We start from the raw sequence: 13,019 nt of genomic DNA on the forward strand, positions 1-13,019 counted from the left end.
GCTACATGCTCTCTTTTATTGCATATGCTGAAATTAACTAAAGACAATATATGTTTTTTTTTCTTTCTTTTTTTTTTTTGGAATTATAGTCCAGGAAGAGTTTCCTAAGATTTTCCTAAGTTTCCATATTTCATTAACTATACATAAAAGATCTTCCAGGTATACCTGTAGCTCTTGCTCCAGAAGACATAAATATATAGAAAGGAGCTGTTACAGATGTTTGGGGAAATAGTACAGTTGCTAATATTTTTGACAGAGAAACCTGAAGACTTGAGTTTCATATCCCAAATTCGTGCAAAGACTTTGGGAAGAGTGATACATCTAGTAACCCCAGCAAAATGATGTAGAGACAAGTATGTTATGGGGCTTGCAGTCCAGTCGGCCTAGATGTAACTAAGAAGCTCGAGGCCAGTGAGAGTCCCTTCTCAAAAATATTATCCCAACGTGAACAGTACATATGAAGGAAACAATAAATAAGTCTAATTGCATATATCCATGTAAGTATGCTCAAACCTAGGCATGATTCATATACCACCTCCCTCTATACACAGGGGTTCTTATGAGCTTAGTGTTGCAGTTCTCTTATACAAAACAATATTTGTATAAACAATATCTGTATTTCTCAGTGCTTTAGAATATAGTCTCTTTTAACATAGAATACAGATAAAATTATATTAGATAGCATTCTTTATCTGTGAACATATATATTTAAAGTGAAATAATTAAATGGGCGAAAGATATTAATTTTGATTCATAGAGTTAAAATTTTTGTACATTGTTTCTTAATCCCAGTGACCATTGTATTTTAGATAAAGTTATAAAATCATGGCAACTGGGAAATAAAGAAAAATAATTTTTTCTGGAGTTTTGATAGTTTCCACAAGGCTAAATTCCATGTGGTGTGATATATCTTCTCTCTATTTGTCTCAATCTTTTCATAGTTTCCTCAGTCCATATTAACTGCAAGGGCTAAGAAGCAAACCTACAATGCATATAAGCCCTTTGATGGGCATATATGAGCAAAACTGTAATGCCCACTAACATACTATGAGTGCTCTACCTTAATTGAGATAATAGAAGACTTGATTTGCAGGGAGAGAGAGACATGGACAAAGAGACAGAGGGAGAGAAAGATACAAAAAGAGAGATAACAAGAGAAATAGAGACAAAATTAGAAAGAATAGGAATGCTAAGTTGCTAAGTAAGGCAAGAAAGAAAAGTGGTTATTTGCAAGCCAAACACAGAGGTCTTAGAAGGAAACATGCTTTCAAAAACCTTGATTGGAGCTCTCATTTCACAGAATGATGTAATTATTAATTAATATTGTTTAACTTAACCAATCTGTGTCATTTTCTTCTAAAAGCAGTAGCAAAATAATATACTGAAACTCTGCAATTATATCATACACATTGCTAAGCATATATAATCTTCATCTATCTGGGTGATATGGATGTAATCACCAGGCTTCCTCTGAAATGCAAGTGCTGAACCAAAAAGCTGGTATGACTGAAGTAATAATTAGAACTTTAAAGGTAGAGACGTTGATAATTTAAAAAGGTACGACTCCCAATGTGTACTGTGAGTATTCATACCTAAGAAGAGAATAGGTACTCCACAGGAATATCAACAGAGGGTCAACTAACATGGATCCTTGGGGGCCTCAGAGTCTGAACAAACAACTAAAGAACACACATGGACTGGATAGGACACCCTGCACATATGTAGCAGCTGTACAAGTTGGCCTTCTGGTGAGTCCCACAGCTGGACTGGGGGCTATTCCAAAAGTTGCATGTAAGATTTGTTCTACTAGCTGGACTTCCTTGTCTGGCCTCAGTGAAAGGGGAAATACCTAGCCTCACAGAGACTCAATGTTGAAAATGGAACATCTCTGACTTTTATTAAACATTAATTGAAAACTAGATTTCTGTTCACTGTCCCTGCCTGGTCACCCACATCCATAACCCTTCTGCCATTCCCCTCTCCCTTTCTCCTCCTGAAGGTCCTCTGGGTATCTTAGAAATGCAAGATAAGTGCTTTCTATTTTTTACTTGTTTTGTTTTTAATCTCCAAAATGATAGAGAAAATGAGTCTAACAACATACCAGTATTTATAGGCTAAAGAATAAATCTGTTTAATCAAAACTGATAAAACTTAGTATTCATAGTTCTTTTTATATTTTAGATTAATTTTATTGCAATAAAACAAATGTCAGCTTGAAACAAAATGCATTTCTATTTTAAATGTATTTTTTATTTGAACAAGTAGTTTTTTGAAATAATAAAATATATAGTTTCCCTTCTGCCACACTTCCCTGTTCCTCCTTACCTGAGTATATAGCAAAATATTTAACAAAATGTCAATAGGAGTCACATATCTCATAGAGTGGGCCTTAACATTGGTTCATTATTGCCATAAATGTTGTGCCATCCTTGGATCAATCTATCTTACAGACAGATCACTCTTACAGAGAGGAGGTTTTGTAGCTGGGTTGATATTTACTTTTCTACTTTGGTATCGTATACTTTCCGGTACCGTATGATTCTGATTCAATAAAATCTCTAGGTATGCACTAGCTTGACTTCTTTGTAGTAAATGAGTTGTGGAATTGTTGTGGATTACCCTTGCATGGCGAAATCCAATAGTTATTTATGGACAGTCAAAGTAACTGTCTGGAATGAGAATATTAAATAGGGAGAGGGAAGGAACTGGGAGGCTGGGGAGGAATAAATTGACCATCTGTATGGTTGTATGGAGACCTAACCTAGTAGAAAGTTTCCGAGGTTATATACATATATGAAAGACAACCTAAATAAAGTCACCAAATAACAGAGCCCTTCAATGGTCATCCATTGTCACAAAATGGAGCATACAATACCAAGAACTGGTTGCATTTGGCCAAACTGGTTTCATAGAAACACTCAAAACAACCCAGGCTATTGCTAAGACTATTAGTGACGCTCGACAAATGGATCATAAGGCCCATAATGCTAAAGACAGCACCTGTTCTATATATTTTTATTAGTAGTAACTTCATAATATTCATGAGTTTACAGAGCATCTTAAAAGATACCTGCATATGGTTTCAATAATTGTGTCACCATTTTAACATTTATAACATCATGGTGAAGCCAATAGATGCATAACAATGTTTCAGTAGATGGTTACGGTCATGATTTCTAGAGAAAAAAAGATATTAAGGAACTTCAAAATTATAGTTTTGACTATAGAAAAAGTTGCTTGCTGATTTTAAAGTTTTTAATCTGGTAAGAATATTTAATATTGATGGTACCTGAAACCACTTTAGAAGATTCTATCTTGATACTAAACAAGAATATCTAACTAGCTTTCTAAACTCAATCTCTGATAAGATGATATAATTAATTTTTTTCAAATATTAAGAAAATTGTATTTATTCTAAAACATCAGTATACATAATTTTTATAGGATATATATGACCAACAGAAAATTATTACATAATGAAGAACAAGTGTTTCTGAAAAATATCATAAAACTGTAGTCCTCTGGAAAACAGAGTAATGTTAGTCAAACTAATATTTTGTGTTTCATTTGTTTAAGCACAAATTAGCAATTATAAGGTTGTATAGAACTAATGAGAACTCAGTGTTTCTCTGGTTACTTAATTGATTTTATAATGCATTATTTCTGATTTTCATTTTCACATAAAATTATAACGTGTGATACAAAGACACACTAAATTTGTCTTTAAGCCTATGAAAAAATATTATAAATATATGATAAGACAGAAAGATGAAGATATACTATCTTCTTTTCATTTTAATAATAATGAATTATGTTAAAAAATCTCAAAACTTAAATATACCACTACTGTGATTTTACTTTGACAAGATGGCTAAAAATTGGTTTTAATCATAGGAATGTCATAGTCCATAAATTCCATAATTTATTGATACAGCATAGTAGTAATTTTATAACTAATTTTTTTCTGAATAAGTATTATTCTGAAATTTACCTTAATGTAGGAAAACTAAGTCTGCTGATTGTGAAAAATGTTTGATTTCTTATTTTAATTCTATATATTCTTTATTTACATTTCAAATTATTTCCCCTTTCCTGACTCCCCACTCCCCGAAATTCCCATAAGCCCTCTTCCCTCCCTCTGTTCCCCCATCCACCCCTTCCCAATTCTCTATTTTGGTATTGCCCTACACTGCTGTACTGAGCCTTTCTAGAACCAGGGGCCACTCCTTCCTTCTTGGTCATCATTTGATATGTGGATTATGTCTTGTGTATTCCAAGTTTCTAGGCTAATATCTACTTATCAGTGAGTGCATACCATGAGTGATCTTTTGAGACTGGATAACCCCACTTAGGATGATGTTCTCCAGCTCCATCCATTTATCTAAGAGTTTCATGAATTCATCGTTTCTAATGGCTGAATAGTACTCCATCGCATATATATATCACATTTTTTGTATCCATTCCTCTGTTGAGGGGCATCTGGGTTCTTTCCAGCTTCTGGTTATTATAAATAGGGCTGCTGTTAACATAGTGGAGCATGTTGATAAACACTTGTAAATTTACAAATTACAAATATATTAGTGGTTTTATTAGTTGATGGTTTCAAATTCTTTTAACATGTCCTATCCACATATTAATCAAAAGTCACTCATTTTCATATGTACAAATGAAATGTATTGTATCATGACAATAGTAATTTTATTTGAAAACATATTAGAGATCGAAGTTATTATCATTTACTGAACTTTCACAAGCTTGCTTCTTGACTTTGCGTACTAACCTAATTTTTGAAACAAAGAATGTTAATAGATATAATAAGTCAATATAGGATCTTTCTAAGTTAATGGTTTTTTTATCTTTAAAGTATATTAACTATATAAAATAGTGATTATTATGACATATATATATATATACATATACATTTTTTTGATCAAGATTATCTTTACATTCTCTATTTTCATCTTTTTTTCTGTCCTCATGAGTCTCTTCCTAATACCTAAGATGTATTTTATTCAACAAGATAGATTGAGTATATAACCATTGTAGAAAAGCAAGAGAAAAGTAATTAACATGATTAAAAGCATCTCACATATTCTCTATTTGGGGATTAAGAACACTTATCCAACCTCTTAGCATATTTCAAGAACAATGTAAATCAAAATTAATTTTATTCATGATATCTATCAGAGATTTTGTGAGCTTTTATTATGTAGCTATTTTTAATCCTTTGCCAACATTTTCTTATTGCATTCCCCAAATAGTCCATCCTTTGAGAATGACAATTTCCATTGTCCCCTTTCTTTACAACTTGAAGAACACAATAAAGTTAATGAGCCATATCTTGAAAAATATTCTAATCTTCCCATCCAGGTTTGGAAAATGACATTGGCAAGGATTTTTTTTCAGCAATAACTTATAGTGGCCCTAGAGCTAAACTTTAAAAGAAACACATTGGAAATGTATACCTTACAACATGGTGATTTTTCAAACACATACAGGTATATAACAAATAATAAGACTCTGGTAGCAGGACATAAATAGAGAAAGAGTTTACATTATGATCTAATGAGAATTCTTGTGCAGAAGTTGACAGGGTTCATAAGAAAAAACCCAACAGCTCAGAATAAATTCATTTTAAATTCAAATCTTAAGGTTGGTCTGTGTCTCTGTCATTGTAATCTTGTCATTTTAGAACTATTTCAGTTGACTCTATGTGCATTAGTTCTATTGTGTGTTCTCATTGAGATAATTTTGTCATAAAATTCATGAATATTTAATGAACTTGTATATAGAATCACACTGTCTGACATGCTAAGTGTTTGTGTGTGTGTTTATGTGTGTGTGTCTTTGTAAAAACATATTATTACATTTTCTCTAGTTTGGAAAATGTGACAGGACCTGTAGTAATACAACATTGCTAATGAATTCATGACATTAACTACAGATGGATACAATGACAAATCCTGACTTCCTACAATCACATCTACAGTTACCTCTCTAATGAAAATCAATTTTAATTTTACTTTCTGTCTATGTCTTCTCATCCTGATTCTTCCGCTATTTTCCTTATCTTCCTTTACATCTTCCTTATCATTTTCTATTCTAGGGTATTGATTACATTCTCTTTCTTTAAGTTTGATAATATTTTTGATATAGGTAAGGGAGATTCTAATTATTTTTCAAGGATTACTGCCTTCTATCTGTTTTTGCATTCTGTGCTATTACAGGTGTAGATTTAGAAGCCTTTAGAACAACCACAAAGATTCTAGCCTATGGCACATGAATTTAGATATTGACATTTTCTCGGGAGACCTGACATATTCCACAAAATGTTGTGGGTCATCCTGCATTTAATAAATGAGGACATATGATCAAAGCTATTATTCTATGAAGCTGTATCTTAATCAGTTTATAACAAGTAAAAGTGTCCACATTTTTTATTCGGTAATTAGTACTCATTTTCAAATATCAACTGTGGAAAACTGTTTAAATTTCATATCTGGTGCCTTTTGTGTAGGACACAGTGTCCTTTTTAATCCATTGCTTTTATAATCAGCAGCCACATCGCCAGCAGATGGGAAGCTGAGAGATTAATCATCAGTTTAGTTACACATTAGGTGAAGCACTGCATTAACTTTAACATCTGCTTCTCTCCACAATGTCCATACTGAGCTGTGCTAAGATGTCTGAAGCCTGCTAATCAGCTTCCACTCATCGCTTCTCATAATGCTTGGTTCAGTGGGGCACACCTTGCCTAGTTCCCTGTGGTCCAGTGCTTTTCTGCAACACTGATCTAGATAATTCTGAGATGTACCAGATGAACCAAATTTGATTTCTTGTTTGTCTATTTGAGCATTAAACATCTTAAAATTCTCTTATCTGATTTGTTGAATTGAGAAGAACTAACTTTGGGACCACACATAGACATTATTGTATTTTCATTGATTATATAATTTTGGCATATTATCTTGATTTTAAACAATGTACCTTACTATTTGATCTTTTAAATCTATTTTAAGCTATCATGCTTACAAAATTATTTCCTTAATTATCTATTAAGGGATATCTCTTGGTTGAAAATGAAAAATACTCCACAGAAGTTGTGAGTCAATCTGTAATACAACTAAGCAATTATGCATTGCACTTAGTTATTGTAGGTTCAAGAGCAAGGTTCTACGTTACATACTGCTTTTTTTCTTTTTCTTTTTGCAAATGACCATCTGTATCATCATGCAGCATGAATACACAGAGATCATTTACTGATTTTTTACTTTTATAAGGCATAATCCTATTCTTAGTCTCTGTACTCAATGTTTATTTACATCCAAATAGACTGACTTTAAAACATAATATGTTTTCATAAAATTTCTTCAAATATAAATCTTTTTAACAAGAAAAATAGCAAGTTTTGGACACTTAAAGGATTGCCCTGATTTCTTTCTTTTGTTCTAATAATAACGTGTATTGAGTTGTAATGTCAATTTGGTTGTATATGTAGATTGCCTCTATGTCAGTATATTATGAATATATATATATATGTATGTTATAAATGATACTATATATTATAATATCATAAATTCATGTAAAATCTAAATTTATTTACATTTTTATCTTCTTACCTTCTATCCTCCAATTTAATCCCTCCCTTTCACAAAGAGCCTTACTCTGTTAACAAAACACTTTCAAGTCTTTCTCTATGTGTAAAATACCACAATATTTATAATTCAGGATGATTTTTATTCCATATAAAATGAGAATTCTTCCAGCACACTTGTTTACCTTTAAATGATGCAATTCTCTTTTCTGTTTCTGGATAAAATTCTGTTGTGTATATAAGCCCTATTGTGACCTTACACACACATTTACTGATAGACACTTAGGCTAAGATTGTTGTCTGTCTATCATTAACACTGCTGGAGAGATTTTTGACTGATGTGGCCTTGTACATTACATATATAAACCAGAACTGTGTGCTGAAATAAACCTATAAAATTCCTATTTCAAGCAGAACATGGTGGTATGGTGGCATATGCTTTAACCTGAGATCTCTAATTTCAAGGCCAACTTGGTCTCCAGATCAAGTTTCAAGACAGCCAGGACTTACACAAAGAAACCCTGTCTAAAAAAAATGTATTTCTTTTTTTGTAGTATTATTTAATAATATAATTCCAAATATACTTACTATTGAGTAGTATGTAAATAAGTAATTTTGAAATTTAATTAAAGATATCTATGAAACATAGTCAGGTATTAAAATTGGTCTTGCTTTTATATCTGTTGATAAAATCCAGTAAGAAAATGAAGCTTAAGGTCATTCCCATTGAGTCCTGGAAGCCTCTAATATCCCAGGTCTCTAGGATGTTATAAGGTTCCCCTGCCATCAACCCCCCTCAGCCGCACATTTCCATTCTTTCTCTTGACCCTCTGGGATTCTCTCCTATCTCCCCCCAATATCAGATTCTGCCCTCCTTTTCCCTTACCCTCCTCTCTTACATTCTGGTCCCTTCCTCCCTCCACTTCCCATGATTATTTTGTTTCCCCTTCTAAGTGGGAAGCAAATATATTTACTTGGGCCTCACTTGAGCCTTCCTTCTTGTTAAACTTCTAATGGTCTGTGGGTTGTGCCATAGATATTCTATACTTTTGGACTAATATATAGTACCATGCGTGTATTTTTGGGTCTTTTCTCTTACTTAGGATGATGTTTTCTAATTCCATTCATTTACCTGAAAATTTCATTATGTACTCTATTTTGTTTAACAGCTGAATAGTATTCTACTGTGTAAATGAACCACATTTTTTGTATCCACATATGCACAGGAGTGAAAGGTGGGGAGATGGAACCTGACGAGATCACTACCAGTAGAAAGGGCCCCTAGTGGAGGAATGGGGTCACCAAATTTATGTTCAAATTTTTTAATCCAGGTTTGTTCCTGGGGACAATATGAGGATAAAAATGCAGCAGAGATTGGAAAGAGCATCCTTTTCAGTATGTAATCATACCTATTCATGAACATGGGGGATTTTTCCATCTTCTGAGGTATCCTTCAATTTATTTCCTCAGAGGCTGCTTGGTTCAATTACACTAAAATATTTACTAAGGCCACTATGAAGGCCCCTTGTTTCTCTAAGTTTAGAACACAGGTCATTTTCTTGTGCTTTGGTTGTGATGTTATCTAAGGCTTGCTGTAGAAGGGTAGCTATGCTCTGAAGTCCTCATATCACTCTTACTTTTGTTTATTGTAGTCTTTTGAGGACCTTTACCCATCTGGATGGGTTAGATCCCTGGTTTTGTCTATTGTAGCAGGTATTGGGAGGGGGTTTAATCCCGAATGACCTGATGTAACCGGTTTCTGATGGGTATCCTTCAGCTGTATGTTTTTGGATATGTAGGTCTGTATGGATCAGGAGTTTCAGCAACAATGAAAGTGAGCAGAGAAATGATGGGAGAATGGCAATCTCCTGGCTTAGCCTGCTGCTCAGAGTAGGTTGGCCTTTTCGAGAGGACTCAACTAACAGGGAAGATTGGTGACAGAAGGGAAGCTTCTCTATATGGTTCAGGCTCACCAAGTCTGATGAAGATACACAAAGAAGTTGGGATAATGGTGATAAGTTTTTTGTTGTTTTTTTTTATATGAAGTTTACTATAATAGCATAATAAAGAGATAAGAGAACATATTTTAGCAAATCATGTTGTGCAAAATAAAATGAGCAGGCTTATTCATAAAGAAATACCAAATTAATTCTGGATAAACTCAATTTACTTGAAAATGTTCACTGTTTTACATTTCCTATCACTGAAGGATAAATGTTGAGTTTTACAGAAGCCAGCACAGAAGTATACAAAAGCACCTGTGTTCGAGTGGCATCAAAATGTAGGGAATGTGATTAAGAACCATAAGGTATTTGAATCTTTACTTAATTCAAGAAAGCTGGTTAGAGTTGTTCAGTCCCGTTTCCCTGGTCACATGGTCTGCAAAGTAAAGCACAGAACAAATCCTCCTTGCAACTTAAATCCAGAAGTAATGAACCTGCTCTTGGTTCCTTTGTTTAGCTACATGAGAATAAATAATGTGCATGAAAATATACAATTTACTACTCTACTTTCAGACTACACATTTCACAGAGCACACCAATGACCATGGATCTCACAGGCCTTGGCGTTCAAATTTAGCATAACCCATAATATAATGTTTGATGCAACCCCAGTATGTAATTGTTAGTGGATTAATAAATGTTTATAAACAACATAACAAATGACAAAGAAGAGGAGACAAGGTAAGAAGAGGGAGCAATATAGAAGAAAATAAAGAGCAAATGTATAAAAATAAATAATTAAAATATCATAAGGAAAGACCCATAAAACTTGAGACAAGTTATATTGATAAATTTAAATATTTATCACTGTCAATACATTTAGTGTGAGTATAAACTGCTATTTTCAGAGGTGTGTTATGTTATTAAAACTTATTTAGTCAGAACAAATTCTATACAAAAAAGGTTCTTCTTTTGTTTCAACAAAAATATAATCAGTCCTTTATTTTCCATTTCTATTTTCAGTTTCATTGTATCTTTATATACTGTATTACACTCAAACACTTATTGTTACACGACACAATGTGTCTATTCTTTTTAAGAGGTTTTACTTACAATGTAAGTATTGATTTAAATACTACCAACCTTGATAATATTTTATGTTAGATATAATTGCTAAGAAATTTGTAGTAAGTTAGATATAACTTTAAATTTATGATGAAAATGAAGCAACAGTTTGATTTACACTCTCACATGTGATTATTTCTTTACTTCTGCAGTTTAGTTTCTCCAACAGCTGGAAATCATAACCCATGAGATGTCAAAAAAAAAACGTATTGCTCACTTTCTAAAACATTTTATGACTCAAACAATTTGATTGTCATTTTTCACTACTCCACTTGTAATGCTAATAAAATATCAATACAAATATCCAAAGGAATTAATACTACTTTAGCATATTAAAATTAGGCAGTAATACATATGAGATTAAGTAGTGGAACAAGATTAGACATTTAATGCCAAGGAAGAATGTTTCTATTATTGGGACATGCAACAAAGTTAAGAAATGTTTATATCAATTTAGTGCTGTTAATGCATTCAAATAACTTTCAATAGAATATTTCTGGGATACTAGAGAGATTAATTCCTTGTTCAGAGTGGGTAATACTGCTTTAGAGGACTAGCATTCAGTCTAAGAACTCATGCCAGGTGACAAAATGTAACTGACCACAGTTCATCAAATGGGTTACCTGGAAGGGAAGCTGGGAATGTATGGGAAGGCAGCAAAAAGACACAGAGACCAAGATAACACCTGCTATTCAAGGTCTCACAGTTTAATGAAGAACTCCCAATATATATAGGTAGGGGAAAAGTCTGGAAGCTTCTCAGCAGAATCAGTTCAGTTGTTCTACCAGTGTTTCTCAGGAAACTGCAGGTCCTTGAAGAACAATAGACTTCACCTTGGTCTGATCACTCCTCCCTAGGTGAAGGAGATTATGAATAACACAGGAGTTCCCACTCAAAGCCTAGGAGAGGAACTTCACATTGGTCATTGTCAAGTTCCCACCAGGTTGCATGCCACCTAAATAAGGCTCTCTACAACAAAGAGTGCTTACAACTCCTGTTCCAGGGTATCCAATACAAATATATATATTTACATAATATCAGATCACCTTTCTTTCTAGCCTTTAGTACCTCCCATATCCCATCAAAAATTTGGTCTCAAATTTATGGCATGTAATTCTTTTCTTCATATATATATATATATATATATATATATATTTATATTTATATTTGTGTATGTATGTGTCTGTCTGTTTTCCTCTCTTCTTGTTTGTGTGAACAAATACATAAATTGAGCCTACTGAATGTATTTAGTGTAGCTTATATGTATATGATTTTAGGACTTTTTTATTAGAAAACAATTTAGTTGTCTCATCTATGGGGAGGATTAATTTATCCACTGTTAGCAGCCATTAATTATCTATAGCTCTTTATTTAAATATGAGACCCTATGATATTTTTGAGACACAATCATGCAACAGGCTTCCTGGTGTTCTGTTTCTTGTAATCTTCTCTACTTTCTACAACATTTTGTGAGATTTCAGTGTACGGATTATGTTATTGCAACTTCAATATTTTCATATACTTATTTTTAATGATGGTTCTTGAATGATTTAACCTTCCTTGTAACATACCACCTACTATAGGTAGTGGAAAAGAAAGGATATAGGGGAAGTGGACCTGTTTAGAAAGGTTGTTTGGAACAACACCCTGTCTGTGTTGTCTGGAAGTCAGCAGTTAAGTTCTCAGGTTACGAGCAGAGCTCCATCTACTCTCAAACCCTCAGAGATACACCAGCATTCCAGCTCAGTAAAGCTGAACAGGCAACAGCAGTGTCAGGACCTTGCAGAGAGAGCCAGGCCTCAGCCTCACTTGAGTTAGCAGGAGGAACCAACAGAAACACCAGAAGTTCTGTTGGCTCTGCCTCTTTCAGGGAAAGAAGATCAGTGAAGATGCAAGAGTCATAGCATTGAACAGGTAGTTGTACCAGCAAGCCAAGCTCTGTGTCCATCACTACACGGAGCCTATTTATACCCTCCACATATCATGTGTCCTCACGTGCCTTGCCTCAGCACAGGTCTTGGCTCAGCATGTGCATGTAATCAGCCTGAATCCTTGAAAGTGGCATGAAGCTGCAGTATAGCACCAGAAAATTCATGGTGCATTTCTCTCTATGGTGTCCCTACCAATACAGCTCAACCATGCAGTGTCTGGCAGACTAATACATGTATACAGCTGGCAAAAAATATTTCATCACATGTATTTCACATACTTCCTTTAGCAGCACATCCTCTCTCCTCTGTCTTCTTCAGCAAAACATCCTTTCATGAGTCTGGCATAGTGTTTTACATCCCTGTCCACTTCAATGAAATGTTCTTTCACTTGTTTACCACCGCAAAATATCATCTAACTGACTTTCC

Source organism: Apodemus sylvaticus, chromosome 8, assembly GCF_947179515.1.
Source record: "Apodemus sylvaticus chromosome 8, mApoSyl1.1, whole genome shotgun sequence".
Classification (NCBI taxonomy): domain Eukaryota; kingdom Metazoa; phylum Chordata; class Mammalia; order Rodentia; family Muridae; genus Apodemus; species Apodemus sylvaticus.